Genomic DNA, 16,792 nt, shown 5'->3' with positions numbered 1-16,792 from the left:
TCAATATTACATAAAAATCCGAACTCTACTCGTAAGTGATATTAATCTTTAAGTTCCTATTTAAACTGAAGCATTAAGTTTCATTCTTTCACCAACTGTCTGTGCATTCAAAACAATAAGAGCCCTCCACTGCTACTGCAGTTAATATTAGTACGCAGCAGCCCATCAGAACTTACACATTTCATTATAAAATGATCGACAAACAAGAAAATACATTCAAATATGTTATAGGCCTATTATCACCTGTCCTACAGCATACAATAGTCACTTGTCTCGTTCCGGACGTATACTTTCTGCACAGTAACCAAAAATCCCCCTGTTATTTATCCTCTAACCTAGATAGGAAATGAATTAACGGCATCGTTAGTATTCTGCGTGTAAAACCCGGACCTACATCTCTGGAGATGGCTTGCCTGGTCATTCATCCCACAACAGCCTATCTTATGTTTCATTCCGTGTTCGGTTAGCGCTAGTATTCGTCCCCTTTTCAAGCTCTTCTTTATTCTGTAAAAGGTGCAGTTAGTACCTTGTTCTTATTTTGTGTTTGCATTACTTATAGCAGCGGTGGCGAAAATGTAATCGTGCGCCGAACCACTGTGTAACCTGCAACGTGCATAGCACCTATGGAAGGAGACGGACACACGAAGGGGAAGTGAAGCAACTGTCTGACTTATTAACGGATTTTCATTTTCCTTACGTCAAGCACTTAAATATAATTTTATACAGTACAAGACTACAAACTAATGTTTAGTACGTGTAACAAGAAAGAAATGAACAATAAATGAACAATATCACTTACTTACTTACTTATTGGCTTTTAAGGAACCCGGAGGTCCATTGCCGCCCTCACATAAGCCCGCCATTGATCCCTATCCTGAGCAAGATTAATCCAGTCTCTACCATCATATCTCACTCTTCTCAAATCCATTTTAATATTATCTTCCCATCTACGTCTCGTCCTCCCCAAAAGTCTTTTTCCCGCCGGCCTCCCAACTAACACTCTATATGCATTTCTGGATTCGCCCATACGTGCTACATGCCCTGCCCATCTCAAGCGTCTGGATTTAATGTTCCTAATTATGTCAGGTGAAGAATACAATGCGTGCAGCTCTACGTTGTGTAACTTTCTCCATTCTCCTGTAACTTCATCCCTCTTAGCCCCAAATATTTTCCTAAAAACTTTATTCTCAAACACCCTTAATCTCTGTTCCTCTCTCAAAAGGAGAGTCCAAGCTTCACAACCATATAGAACAACCGGTAATATAACTGTTTTATAAATTCTAACTTTCAGATTTTTTGACAGCAGACTAGATGATAAAAGTTTTTCAACCGAATAATAACAGGTATTTCCCATATTTATTCTGCGTTTAATTTCCTCCTGAGTGTCGTTTACATTTGTTACTGTTGCTCCAAGATATTTGAATTTTTCCACCTCTTCGAAGGATAAATCTCCAATTTTTATATTTCCAAAATGAACAATATCACAAACTAAAATTAACTGTCTTCAAAATGTCTCCGTGACAAAGTTTCAAAATCAGGAATTATGTCACTTACTGTCAGTCGTAGTTGATCACGAAGGTATTTGTCTGTCAGTCGTGATCTAAATTTGGTTTTTACTATTTTAATTGTTGAAAATAATTTTTCACAAACGTAAGTTGTAGCGAACATGGCTTCAACAGAGCAAGCGATAGAACGAAGCTTTGGATATTTATTTTTTGGCAAAAATTTGAAAATTCAACATTTGTCAAGTCCTTACATCTAGCTTTCATTTGACATCACATAGTAAATCAGTGAGTTCAAATTGAAGAGCTAACCGCATTATTCGTACATCTGCTGAAAAAGGGTCGACGTACAGAGATGAAGATGATGATGATGATGATGATGATCACAACAACAACAACAACAACAATAACACTTAACTTTTTAATGTTTTATCAGTAACATGTAGTATAATGCCGTTTTATGTTATACAACCGTTTTCCTCGTAATACTTGTGAACAAATCATACATTTAATATTCTCATCATATTGACAGCAAAAAAATGCGTCCCTCCCATCCTACTTGGAACTTTCGTACATGGTTTCGAGAGAGACATATGCCACTCGCAGGTCAGAGACAAATACAAACGGAACGGAGTTTGACTCCAGGGAGTGAGAGGGTGGGGGTTGGCGTAGAGGTTAGAAGCGAAATGCACAGCTATCACTGCGAGCCACAATGTCTCGCGAGTCACGTTCTCGCCACGGCTGACTTACAGAATGTACGTAAAATTCCTTTAAGACGGGAAGAGATACGTATCTTTTCATGAATTTCAGTGTGACAAAAAGTTTGAAATATAAATACTTCCAACCTATTTCGAAGCAAATCGTAGGGTCTAAGACCATCGCTTTCTGGGTTCTTCTATTGATGGCAATTATATCGACTCTTCTATGAGAATCATCATCAGACACACAATGAATCTCCTCATGTACACTCTTAGACAAAAAAAATGACCGGACTCTTGAAGCGTAAATTTGTCTAAGTTCCATTCGGCTGTGCGCCTGATACACAGGACTAAAATCAGAGTAGTAAGGACGAAACCAGCGAGATCCAAGAACATGCTCTTATATCGGCAAACAACGGTTTGAACTGTATATGTGCCATAGCTCCGTGGTAAAACTCTGACTTCACACGCAGAAAACCCGGGTTCGTATCCGCCTCCCGTATAAGTATATATATTAGTTTCGTTTTATTTTTTTCTCTAGCTGGAAACGAATGATACATTTATTAACGTGCACAGGAGTTGGGATTAGTTGTCAAATTAAACAAAAACGTTCATTAATATCGGAGACTTCTTCCTAATTACACTTGAATTAAAACAGATGCTCAGTTCTTGGATCTTCTCCCTTCTCCATAAGGAGTATTGTTCAGTTACTAAAATTAGTATTAGTAGTAGTAGTAGTAGTAGTAGTAGTAGTAGTAGTAGTAGTAGTAGTAGTAGTAGTAGTAGTAGTAGTAGTAGTAGTAGTAGTAGTAGTAGTAGTAGTAATAATAATAATAATAATAATAATAATAATAATAATAGTATTGCAACAACGAGAATAATAACAATAATACTATTCATCATCATCATCATCATCATCATCATCATCATCATCATCATCATCAGTCTTCAAGTGTTAGACGCCAGTGGATCTGTTACGGTCTCTTGCCAACGTTTCCTAGGTCGTCCTAAATTTCTTCGACCTCTTGGGACATACGACAAAACCTGCCTGGGCCATCTAGAGCGATCCTCCTCTTGACATCTGTCTGGCACTGAAGCCTGTATTGCTGCAGATAATGGACAATAGAGTCAATCTTTAATTCCTTCAGAATATCTACGTTCCGATGATGGTCGAGAAGGGAGTATCCAGCTGTTTTTCTCATGAACCTCATTTCGGCAGTTGTTAGCAGTTTATACTATTCACAGTAATACAAACACGAGAATAATAATAATAATAATAATAATAATAATAATAATAATAATAATAATAATAATAATAATAACAATATAATAATGATAATAATCAGACAAAACCAATGCATTCCAGATATAGGCTACACTCGTAAACAGTGTCGTTACATACTTGCTTTGTAATAGCCCAGATCATATATAGATTGTTCATTCCTATGTTAAAATTGGTTGCCAGGATCGCCACACATCCGCCGTAAACGAACACGAGATGGCAGTACAGTCGCTAATGCAATTAAAATGGGAGTGCATTACTGATGATCACAGATTATTCCGCCTTGCATTTGCAGAGGAAAATGTTAATTTCGATTGAAATAAGGTAATATTTTCAGACGAAGTTACTTTTTCCTCTGACAATTACGGGCGGCAAATAGTCCACCATTCACGGGGATCCCGATATGATCCTACGCATGTGACAACTCGCTTTCGCAGTGGCCATGCATCTGTTCCATGTTGGAGCTGGATGTCCAGTGACGGTCTAGGTGTTCTATGGCGGCCCGACGGAAATCTTAATGCCCAACAATACAAGGTCTTATTGGAAAATGTTATGCTTCCCTCTGTACGGATGAAATATGATGATGATGATGATGATGATGATGATATATTTCAACAGGATAATCATCGTGTTCACACATGTGTCGAGGACATGAGATGATTTTCAGAGAGGCCATATATCAGACTGATAGCATGGCCTCCGCGTTCACCAGATCTGAATGTCCTAGAAAATGTGTGGTCGGAGGTGAAGAAAACTGTGAACGCGATGATAAATACAATACCACGTCGGCCGACCACAAAAGATGCACTCTGGAACATTATCGAGGACGCTTGGGATCGTGTATCTTCACGTCGACAGTACCTGAGACGCCTGATCGCATCCATACCCCGTAGGATGCAGGCGGTTATAGATGCGGAGGGATTACATACCCGGTGTTGAATGTTTTGTCTATTTTGATTTTTGTTTATTGGTCTCCGAGATGTATTTCTTTATTTTGTTTAATACACAGAAAAGGATTATGTTTGTTTATTCCTATCCAAGAAGGATTTCTTTTACTTAAGGTTTATTTTTGTTTATTTCTATCCGAGAAGATTTCGTTTAGTCTCTTTAAATACAAGATACAAAGGAAGGGATTGCTATTATGTATCTAATTTGCCCTTTGTAAATATTTAACTTTCTGTTAAATATTTCACAATACAGGTTATTATCAGTATACAAGAAGTAAAAAATGCGAATGAAAAAAACAAAGTATAGACTGAGATTCGAACTCGAAACCTTTCGAATACAAGACCACAATGCTACCGACTGCGCTATGGGAGAGAGACGATGTATCTTCCCTTTAAGAAGCATGTTATATAATCATCATATAGTAGTGACAGTGGAGTGTTGGAAACATTTACGGCAGAAGAAATTCGTCTGCGTGTATATCATGCTCTGACGAATCCACCCGAAGTCTTCCGAATCGGACATAGAATCTGGAGCCCGGTCATTTTTTTTGTCTAAGGGTGTACTTCCCATCCTCTGTTTCTTAGCAGGTTGTTGTTATAATCGACATAAAATATGTTGCCAACTTCTAAATTAACAGTCTGTTTTATATTGTTGACTTGTAGCCTACTTCAAAATGGAAATAACGGCAGTAATGGTAAAATATATTTTCCCTGGACCAAAAATATAATACAAACTGACTAAAATCACATCAGTAGTAACAAACTGTTTAAATTATTTTATTTTATTTTTAATTTGGTAGCATTTAATGCTTTCGAATATCGAATGCTAAAAACGCTAATCGAACCTACTTACGCTGACCTTTTTTTTTTTTTTTTTTTTTTTTTTTTTTTTTTGCATATGAGTAGGTTAATATCAAAGACGGACATCTGTCATCTCCATAGTTTTGATCTAGAGGCAATTTTTTAATTCACAATGTTCTTTGTAATATTTAACACAATTTTTTCTATAAATGTAGTGTTATAGTTTGCATATGGTTTCACTATAACTGGAAAGAGCATGAAAAGTTGTATAAAAAAACCACAGCTATCTAAATTTCTATTGAGGTCAGATGTCCGTCTTTGATATTAAGCTACTCATATAATGTGCGATGGGTGGCCCCTATAATGCATCTGTTCCTATCTTATAAATGAGTTTATTTTCTTCAAACTCACAGATGACACACATCAAAATTGCTTTCCTTTCTCATTGCTATCAGCTTACGTTATTTAGTGTTGATAGCGCCACAAACACATTATTGCCACTAATTATATCAGGAAGCGAAAAGAGGCGAGTGGTTTTAGGTTAACTATGTTCTAAAGTTCCTCTACTATGTACAAAGAAAGCGGCGTGGGTTGTGCCCCGTTGAATTACTGTGCCTTAGTTGTTCGCTATTTACTTGCTTTGTGTTGCAGTCTACGAGTAACTTTTTTAAAATTCGTTACTTGATGATGCTTTATCAATTGCGACGAGTAACTCACAACATAGGCTAGAGACCACAGAATTCCGTATTAATTTAGAAAAAAAATCGTGATAAAAATATTATATTTTGCGTTTTTTCTCTAATTAGTTGTAAGATATAATCGCAATAATTTCGTATAAAGGGTAAGAGATTGCTTACGCGAAAAAATAACCCTTTATTACCCATTAGGCGTCAAAATAATGATAATAAAGGTTTCATACATCAATTTATTAAACAGATTCACAAGGAACCCAGATACGTTTCAACTATTTCTGATTGTTTCAGAACTATTTCTTTCAAAGTAAGAAATGTTACACCGCAATCAGTAGGCCTACTTTTTATATCCTTGAAGTAACTCGTTGTTTTAACCCTATCTGTGAGTGCATTAACATTATTAGCATTTATCTGTACAATATTTGCTGTGTTGAATAAGTCATTTAAATTTACAAACAATATGAATAATTTAACTCATATTTTTCAATTTTCTGAAGCACATGTTTAAATAATTATTATATTTCAGTCTTTAAGTCCAAGCTAAAATGGTTAATTAATTTGTCTACCGTCTCCCCTACATTATTATAAATTACGATATTCAATCCACACTTCATGCCATTATGCAAAAATCTGTTGTCTCTGCTTATCCCTCTTCACAGCTGAACATGACTACTTTTACGCGCATGTAAACAAACCCGTATCTATAGTCAAGGAACAGTTAACCTGTTTCATCGGGCAACAAGTTTCGCTCCCTTTCACGGTTCATGTATTCATACTTAAAATTTTTCTAAAAATCTTCCCTTATTGTGGTTGCATGATTTCTCCTCAAATTTATCATCCAAAATGAAACAACACGATCACGTTACGTAACATAGCATGTACAACCAGATTGCATATTGATGAAGATACTCAGGATATTTATATTATACACTGTGTACCTTAGTTTTAAATTATGTTAACTGTTTTGAGTAGACCTAACCATTACAACTGTTCTACACACTTATGACATATACACCGTTACTATCAAGATAATCCTTTATTAGTTTTTGCATTTAACCATGGTATCATATTTTATAATATGGACTTTGGTTATTCTCTATAACCTATTGATGTTACATTTGTAACACACATTTTAACAATCCAATAGTTAAATTTTCATTGTGGTTGTTTTATTGATCCATGCTTATATGTATATTTAAAAGAATATTTTTTAGAAAACCAGATATTCCTGAAAGTGTTCATTTTGTGTTAACTAATTGTACGAGATCTTGTAGCTTCACTAATAATAAATTCCATATTTATGTCGTAATGACTTCATGGTTTATAATAAAAGATAAGTAATTAGAGGGAAAGTGAGCAAATGCTGGGTAACTATCGGTGCCGGACTCCAGACTCATTTCATTGGCATTATCACCTTCACCTCATTTAGATACTAAATAACCAAAGATGTTGATACAGGATCGCAAAATAACCTACTAAAAAGAAATAAAATAAATGGAAAATGTGACCACAATGCTTAATTGTCGCCACATTGCACAGTGTTTCCAAGAGACTCAAAAGCTGGCCAAAAATAATTCTTCCATTTTTAATTTTATGGTCTTTACAACATACCCCAACTATCTCCAAGGTCTGTCGGTCATAAAACAGCCACCCTCGTAGCAGGTCTAATTCTATGCAGTTGTATTCGAACCTTTGAAGCCAGTGCATCAAGTGTCGTTTTTGCTGTGTTGTGGCTGTGTGTTTTTCAATCAGAATTTCAGTTACCGGTATTATTTTTTGTGCTTCTATGGTTGATTTTCAGGTAAGTGTTATTATAGATTGCTAGAGTTATGTTTTTGAATTAAGAGTACGTTGTTATTATTCTAATGATTAAGTATATTATGCTTGGCTAAGGACATGTAACCATATTATGTAAAAAAAAAAAAGATATCCCTGTAACATGCCATGATGGCACTTTGGGGGCATGGAGGTAGAGCCCCATGCTTTCCATGACCTCGGCACTAGAATGAGGTGGTGTGGTCGGCACCACACTCTGACCACCTTTTACCCCCGGGAAAGACCTGGTACTCAATTTTATAGGAGGCTGAGTGAACCTTGGGACCGTTCTGAAAGTTTGGCAATGAGAAAAAATTCTGTCACTACTTGGGATCGAACCCCAGACCTTCCAGTCCGTAGCCAGTTGCTCTACCAACTGAGCTACCTGGCCGCCAACCATATTATGTACAATTTAATTTTGTGATTCCTTAAGTTCGGTCTTTATGCAGACTAACAAAAATTGCCTCACGTTGCCCTGTGTTATTTCCTCGACCAATGTGTAGTCTCACATGTTTACTTAATGATCTCGAAAGGTAAAACTGCCCATACTTGCCCCTTTCGATAAGATTTAGATAAATATATTTATTGGCGTATTTCAAATTAATCGTCAAAAATACGAATATTCTCAGTATTAGTTAATTTCTTCTCTAAAGCAAAACTATGTTCAATTTGGCTATCAAATAGTTAGAAAAGTTAAAATTAACAAATTTTTCGTCATTTATTTTGGTTTCAGAATGGAGTACCGTTGCAAAAGGAAGGAATTGTTAGATGATTTATAGAAGGAAAAAAGCGGTAGAGAAAAACAGAAAGATGTAGTATTGCAGTTTCTTTTAAAAAAATCGGTATAGAAGACACCTACGATCAAATTAAATTGTTAGAAAGACATTTTTCCCGTTTTTTCAGTAATTTGTTTTGCAGACTCGATAAATCGAACAGGATGAGTGATAGATTTTTTAAAAACAATGAGCAGTGGTTAGATTAAGAGTTTGTATGTGGTTTAAATGTTGTGAAACCTACTCTACAGAAAAGAAGAAGACCACAGGCAGAGTTTGGGGTGAACAGTAGTAAGTCTAAGCGTAGAAAAATTGAAAATGTAAGAAAATCTGCAGAAAGTGCGGAAAGTTTAACATTTGCTGCAAAAATGAAGTATTGCGAGTCTGGCAGTGAACACCATGCTAGGCTTTAAGAGGAGATGAATAAAACATCTACTAGAGCTTTCAAAATTAGAAAAAGCTGGACATTGGCATCAACTAGCAGCTCTGTTACATGATGCTATGATGAAGAAGAAGCATTGGCGCTTTTCCTGGAGGCAGATTTTACAACACACCAGTACAATATGATGAGATGAGGCAGGGGCGTATTTTGCGGACTACCGGGGCTACCGGCAGTAGCCCAAGGAAATTACAAAAGAAAAAGTTTATAATATAACATAATGTAATAATTTTGTATTATTAGTTTTACCATAGTAATTAAAATTAAAGTAATTGTTAGATTTATATGCGCTCTCTGCTCACAAAAAGAAACAAGTTGTCAAGGCGGCATCACTGGAGAAACCGCTTGCTACGTGAGGTAGCCTGTGATCGTTCCGCGCATGCTGTCCTGTCGCACAACTGCCCGTCCCCCGCTCCCTTCTGTTTCCATCGTGCAGTGTAGGCCGGGCGAGTTGCCGCTCTCGTGATCGGTTTCTTTGTAGGCGCGAAGCAACAATACGCTTAGCATGCTAGCTCATGAATGTGATTGTGTTCTTGCAGTGCATTATTTTAAATCTGTGATTTGTTCGAGTGTCTAAGAGTTATATTAATTGTGAATTATTAATTTTAATTTCCCAATTAAGTGATATTGTGAAAAATATGGCAGAACAAGTTTCTGGAGAGGTTTGTGTTGAAAATGACTGTGTAATAGAAGGTTTATTAAAAGTGCCTTTTAACCGTCGTACATAACAACGAGAAAGTTGAAATTGTGAAAATGGAAAGACCAACTCCTGAGTTAAATTTGTCCATGGATGTAAAAGAAAAACAGCGTGAGTACACACGCCATTTCACTTCAACATCATATGGTAAGTGGAATTGGTTGTGTGGTACTTCTAAACTGTCTAAACTATTTTGCTGGCCATGTTTGTTATTTAGCCACGAAACTAATGTGTGGTCAAAAGAGGGGTTTTCTAATATGAACTCCCTTCGAACGGCAGTCCTAGAATACGACAAATCAAAAGCTCATATTTGTAGTAGCATGAACTTTGCAAACTTTTGGAAGACAAGAATTGATTTACAGCTGGATAAGCAAAAAGCTCTACACATCAACCAACACAATGCTCTTGTGAAAAAAAAAATCGGGAGATTTTACTGCGTCTTATTAACGCAGTCTGCTTTCTAGGAAAACAAGAATTGGCTTTTCGGGGTCATAACGAGAGTGTGGAATCAGACAATATAGGAAATTATATTGAATATTTAAGTTCCTTAAGTGAATTTGACCATTTACTGGCCAATCATCTTAAGAGTTCAACAGTATTTCGTGGTACTTCTCCCGCAATTCAGAATTACTTAATATTTGCTATAAGTGGGGTTATGATAAAGAACATAAAACCTTTTGTGGCCATTGTTGTTGATGAAACAAGTTACTGCTCTAATCAGAGTCAATTGCCCACTGTTTTAAGATACGTCGACAGTACTGCCAATGTTCAAGAACGGATTATAGGATTCACAAATGTCAGATCGGACAAAACTGCTGCTGCTTTGTTTCAGCATGTGGAAGGTGTTACAGCAGAATACAATGTCGGCAATAACTTACTTGCACAGACATACGATGGTGCTTCAGTTATGGCGGGAAATATTAATGGCTTAAAAACAAAAGTTCAAGAAAAGTATCCTCAAGCACTATTTGTCCATTGTTACAGCCATGTTCTCAATTTAGTTTTGCAAAAAACTACTTCATCCATTTCAGAATGCCGCATTTTTTTCAAAACACCGTCGGGTTTAGCTGCATTTTTCTCATCATCTCCTAAAAGATCAGAAAACTCAAGGAATTTATGAACAAGAAACTCCCAAAAGTAGCACCAACTAGATTGAATTTTACATCTCGGCTTGTAAATACAGTAAAGGAATACAGAGAAAAACGGACTGCTTTCTTTCAAAATATAATTTGTAATGACTCTGAAGAAAACTATGATGATGTAATTGTGCAGGCTCAAGGATATCTTAGTTTTTTCACACAGTTTCAGAATATATTTCTTCTTGAAGTCTATGCTACAGTGTTCGCACATACAGATGTGCTCTACAATATTCTTCAGACAAAAAGTCTACACATAGCATACTACTTGCAAGAGGTATCAAAGTTAAAAAAATACTATATCCGAGTTCAGATGTAGTGGGTTTCCGTCCATATGGAGTAATATGGAAAATGAAAATTCTTCAGCCAATACAATGGAACCACCATTAAAGCGAAGAAAAGGAGATGATGAATTGAAATACAGGCAGCTGTACTACAGCATACTAGTTCGTATGCAAATGGAAATTACTGACAGATTTTCTGATTATGGAAAGCTTATAGATTCTCAAAAATTTTTTGCTTATAGAGAAAACTTCCCGAATGAGGCACTAAACAAATTATTTCAGTCCTATAACAGTCACTTTGATCAAGTACGTTTGAAAAATGAATTAAGTGTAATATATTCAGCAGAAGTCTTTGATTTTTCGAACAAACCTATCCACGAAATATTATCTGCCATATATGAAAACCAGCTGAACCAAGTTATTCCTGAAGTCCTTAAATTGGCAACATTAATTGTGACAATACCAGCTACGTCAGCATCGGTAGAAAGAACATTTTCTGCGTTGAAGAGAATAAAATCCTACTGTAGATCAACTCATACACAAGAACGTTTATCCGGCTTGGCACTAATATCCATTGAAAAGTCATTTCTACAGAAACTTTGCAAGTGGCCCAACTGTAATTTCAAGGACGAAGTCATCAACGTATTTTCGTCCCAATCAAGACGTCTGGAATTCACATAAATATGTAAGGAATTTTATTATAGGGATTTTAAAATATATTTTGTGTAATAATGGGGGCAGTGGTAGCCCAAACCCTTTAACCAGTATACGCCACTGAGATGAGGTGCCAAAGATCGAAATGCAGGGCAGGGTTTACCAATCCAGCTATGTCCTTGAGACCAATTTTCAGATTAGGATATTTTCTCATCCATAAAGAGCATGCTTCATTATAAGCATTCTTGAAAGGTTTCATCACAACTCTATCAAGCGGTTGCAATTTGTGGGTAATATGGGATGGTAGGCTAAGCATGTGAGCATGATGCTGTTTTGCGTACAAAACCACATCCAGACCCTTATGGCTGGCATGCCCATCCACAATCAAAAGAACAGGGCTTTTTTTCGCATGGATTCACTTTGTCTACAAAACTTTTCATCCATTTGAGGAAGCCTTCTTTCGTGATCCACCCACTTGGCTGGCCATCAAAAACACTTCCCACTGGTGCATCTTTTGTTAAGTCATTATCAACTCTCATGCGTGGAAAGATAAACAATGGTGGACTGTACTGATCACCAGAAGCATTTATTGAAAGGACAGTAACATTCTTACCCCTCTCTCCAGATGTTAGTTTTCCCACTTGTTTTTTTCCTTTGAGGTGATTGTTGTGGACACAAGACACACCAGTCTCATCTGCTTTGAATATTCTTGATGGTCTGTACGAATATTTCCCCATCAGATCACTTAGCTGATCAAAAATTCTGTCTGTTTGCTCTCTATTGAAACCTGCTGCCCTCTGTAAACTGGTTGATTCTGCCATCCTTAAGCTCAGATCTTTATGTTTCTTCATGAATTCGTAATAAAATTCCTTCCCGGTCATCATTTTTGTCGTATTGAAACGATGAACAACTTTTAGTTTCTCTGCAAACTGGTAAGCGAGTTTTAAAAACTCATTTTTATTTAGTGGCATGAGTGGCTGTCTTTATATGATTGTACATGTCGGCATCTTGCTCGTCAGTAAAAGTTCTCCGAAAAGTCCCACTATTGGCCATACATGATTTCAAAGGGATTACCTTACCATCTTCAAGAGCTTTAATTCGATCTCCTAAAGTACTTCTGGGTACATTAAAACGAACACTTGCTTCTCTTATTGTCATTTCTTTGTTACGTATTTTATGTACAGCCAATACCATGTTTTCTTCCTCCCATTTTCCTGTTATTTTTCCCTTTTTTTTTCCTGAAATAAAATGCAGAGCCATTATTATCAATGCATGGATCACGACCTTCACTGTCCGATACTGCCCGCCACTTTATTGTCCGATACCACCTGAATGACGCGCAGTAACAAATAAATGTCTGAAGGAGCAGCTTTGAAGTTCAAGGGATTTTAACACTGCAGTTTATAGAGTAAAATATGTTGTTTTAATCACTGTGCTTAAAATCTAACTCGACTTACTTTTACTCCAGAAACTTGCTGGCAAATTTAACTCCTTGCAGGGCTACACACAACACCAACAACAAAAGGATTAACCACACACAAACAACACTACAGCTGGACTAAATGTGGCGAACAGCATGCAGCCGGATCTGTTAGTTACTTCCTATTCCCGCTTATGGCAGCACCTGTTTGGCAACTGAGTTTGTCCGATACCAGCTGCTGTCCGATAGCACAAGACATTCCCCTATAATGGACTATTGAGCATGCACTGTAGCATATTCCAGTATTTTGTGGCATAAAGCCCCAAATTAGTATATTTTGTAAAAACAATAATATTTAGAATTTATTTTCAGCACGTAATAATTTTCCCTTAACTGTAATCGATGGTGGGAAATTCCTTGCATATGCAGTATGGGTGTGGAAAAACCAAAACCACCGCACTATGCTTTTGTTTCATTTTGCTGCTGCACAACAAGAAGCATTCCCAAACACCTCTACCTACCTGACTTCAACATCATCATCATCATCATCATCATCATCATCATCATCATAATCTATACAAGTGTTAGGCCATGTCAAGTATTACAATCTCATAATAACCAGGAATTTTCTCCTCAACTCTTTTTCGGATGTCCCACAGATCTTTTCCCATGGGGTTGATAGTGAAGCATAGCTTTTGGAATTCTGTGGGATCTCACACATTCCAAATGGCTCATCCAGTTCTAATATTTCTGTATGAAATAGAATACTGATTCCAGACCGAGTTCTTCCATTACTTCGTCTTTGCGTTTAAGATCTCATTTTGTATATCATGCTGTTCTTTGCATAAATCTCATGCATTCATCCACCTTAAAGTCCATGCCTCACTACCATAACAGAATACAACGTTTGTTAAAGGCGTATTCTAGTGCTTTTCTGTACCAGGGAAGGTTTCATTATCCTGTTTATTATTTCCATAGTTTTGGAGTACTTTACAATTTTGCTTATTATATCCAAATAATGATCAAATATTAATTTGTAGCCAAGATATGTAAAATCATTGACTCATTCTAAAATTTTTGCCATCTACACATATTTTACTAGGGACAGGTTATTTTCACCAGAAGCCTTCCTGTATTTATTTCCATGTTATATTTTTTTTGCAATGATGTTTAAATTATATACTGAGTATTGTAAATAGTTTTCTGCAGATGATATTAAAAGTAGGTTATCTGCAAATATCAATGAAACTGTTTTCAAATTTCTGTTTACCTGAAACTGACCATGTCGCATTTGTCTCAATTCCTGAAGAATGTAATTCATGTGCATTATAAACAGAAGGAGGGAGAGACTGCTGTTTTACTTCTATGTTAATTTCGAGCCATTCTGAGGTCCTATTATTAATTTTACCTGAAATTAAATTTGTCCTACCTAACCTAAAAATCCCATAATCACATTTTCTCTGTTTTACTTATTCTCAGTTGGTAACTTTTTTTATGAAGTTTATTTATACACACTTTAACATCTGTGGTCATATCACGTGTGTAGGGTATATCAATAGGTCGTGGACTTTTGTTCTGACTCTGTTTTTATTGTGTGTTATAGATGGCTTATGTTCATGTAACTGATTTAGATTTTGTTTTAATGTTTATTATATTGGTGATTAAGGAGATCATGAATCTTGGTATGTAAATTTCCAATCCAGCATGTGCCTTTGTGATTGAGTGAAACCATAAAAAATCTCAATCAGATTGGCTGACCAAGGGGTTTGAACCCAGGACCTTCCAAATACGAGGCTCAAAGACTACCATTTGACCCGACTCGCTCGATTTTTTTATTGCTTATCCAATTTTTGTAATTTTATTGTTTGTTAGTTGCAATTATAACAATAAACGTTACACTACAGTAGACTACTAAGACATGCTGTGTTGTGCAGTGTTGTTCAGTTGTGCAATTAAAAGTTCTTCACCCAGTATTCACACAATGTAAACCATGCGAAAATTTCAGGACACTGTACTGGAATGTGGGCGCTTTTTAGATTGTAATAATGGTGAGGGCATGCCTTGCTCCAAAACATGACGGCCTTTTTTCCTAGAATTGGTAAACCCTCATAAACTCCCATTTTCTCCTCAGCTCTTAGGCGCATGGTAGAAATAAATATGACAATGACTTCAAGAATTGGCAACTGAGCTAAGTGTTTATTTCTTGCTCGTAGTGAAGAATGTGAGGGAAAGCCGTCATGTTTTTGAGCAGAGTTGTAAGTGTGAAGGTGTCGTCTTTACATGCAATGAAGGCGTTTTGGGGTCAACAAGGTAGAACTTCATGCCCGAGTTACCTCCCATACATAGTGAGAAGAAAGTAACTAGGGGATTGTAAATAGAGAGAATAATTAAATAACATTATTTCATGATATGAATACTTCACTTGAGGTCGTATCTACATAGGCCTATTTCCAAATAATAGTCAGCCCTTCTTTCTTTCTGCATTGCATAATGACCTGTATTGTATAAAATTCCTAATAATAAGTATGTATTATGATAACTTGAAATTATAATATTAAAATTTTCGCTTATGTACATGCTTGTTCGGCTTCATAGTCAACGTTGAAATCTCTGGTCATAAGGTTAACACATCGCAATTCCAGTAATCGTATGTGCAAATCCATTGATATATCCTGTGATGTCATTCTAATTTTTTAACAACTGGTTCTCTCTGCTAATAATCGCAAATTTAAAAATATTAAATGACGCAATAATAAACAGCTACAAATAAAGGAAAAGTGCAATTCAACATTCTCTTGTATGTGTGCATAATTTAAAATGCTGTCTCGTGTCGCAAAGAAGGGGAGTAGACTTCTGACACTTCATCTGTGCGCTCTGCAGCAGAGGGTTGCCTCACATCATATCACATACATTGTCCTACCTACTATGCTATTATATGCACAAATATACAGCATTATACTATATACACAAATTAAATAAAAACAATAGAAGCAGGAAATACATGTGTTTGTGTGTTCTTTACTCAGAAACATTACTGTAGATTAATTGCATTGATGTATAATTTTCTTGTAGTTGTATTGTATTTCTGGTGATGTGGAAGAGAAGGCCTGATGGCCTTAATTCCACCAGAGTAAATAAATAAATAAATAAATGTTTCCTGGAAATGAGGCAGCATGGGTCAAGTGCTGTTCTATGCATCCACAAAATCTTTTTTACTTTCTCCCAACGTTCGTATCTCCAACACAATAACGGCAGATAAAGTGTGAGAAATCCACAGAACAACACCAACTAACTAACTTTCAATATCTGCTCACACCAACGTATTGTTTGGATTATGCCAAGATGCACCAGCCAGGAATAAGATAATGTGGTGCTTGTTTGTTGTGCTCCACATAAGGAAATACTATACTATCCCAAGATGCATCTGCATACACACTTATACCACACACTGTTACACCAAGGTAATTTAACATGTTCAGCATATCACTGCCACTTCTAGCAACGCCATATTGTATATTTGGTCCAGGGAAAATACAATATGTTGTTGCAAAAAGTGGCAGGATTGAGTCTTTCCATAACCAATTTTACTTTTCTCAGACATAGGGTAAGGTTGCTATCAATGGGCCACTTAAAATAAATCTGATATAATATC

General features: G+C 36.3%; 1 protein-coding gene across 2 annotated transcripts in view; it reads right to left on the bottom strand.

Moving 5' to 3' along the window:
- LOC138705125 (uncharacterized) overlaps positions 1–16,792 on the bottom strand; it is a 208,425-nt gene that overhangs the window by 68,401 nt on the left and 123,232 nt on the right. The window lies entirely within an intron of this gene.

This window comes from Periplaneta americana, chromosome 8 (genome assembly GCF_040183065.1).
Source record: "Periplaneta americana isolate PAMFEO1 chromosome 8, P.americana_PAMFEO1_priV1, whole genome shotgun sequence".
Lineage (NCBI taxonomy): Eukaryota > Metazoa > Arthropoda > Insecta > Blattodea > Blattidae > Periplaneta > Periplaneta americana.
Note: the sequence above shows the minus strand (reverse complement) of the source record. Positions and strands in the feature narration are given on the sequence as shown.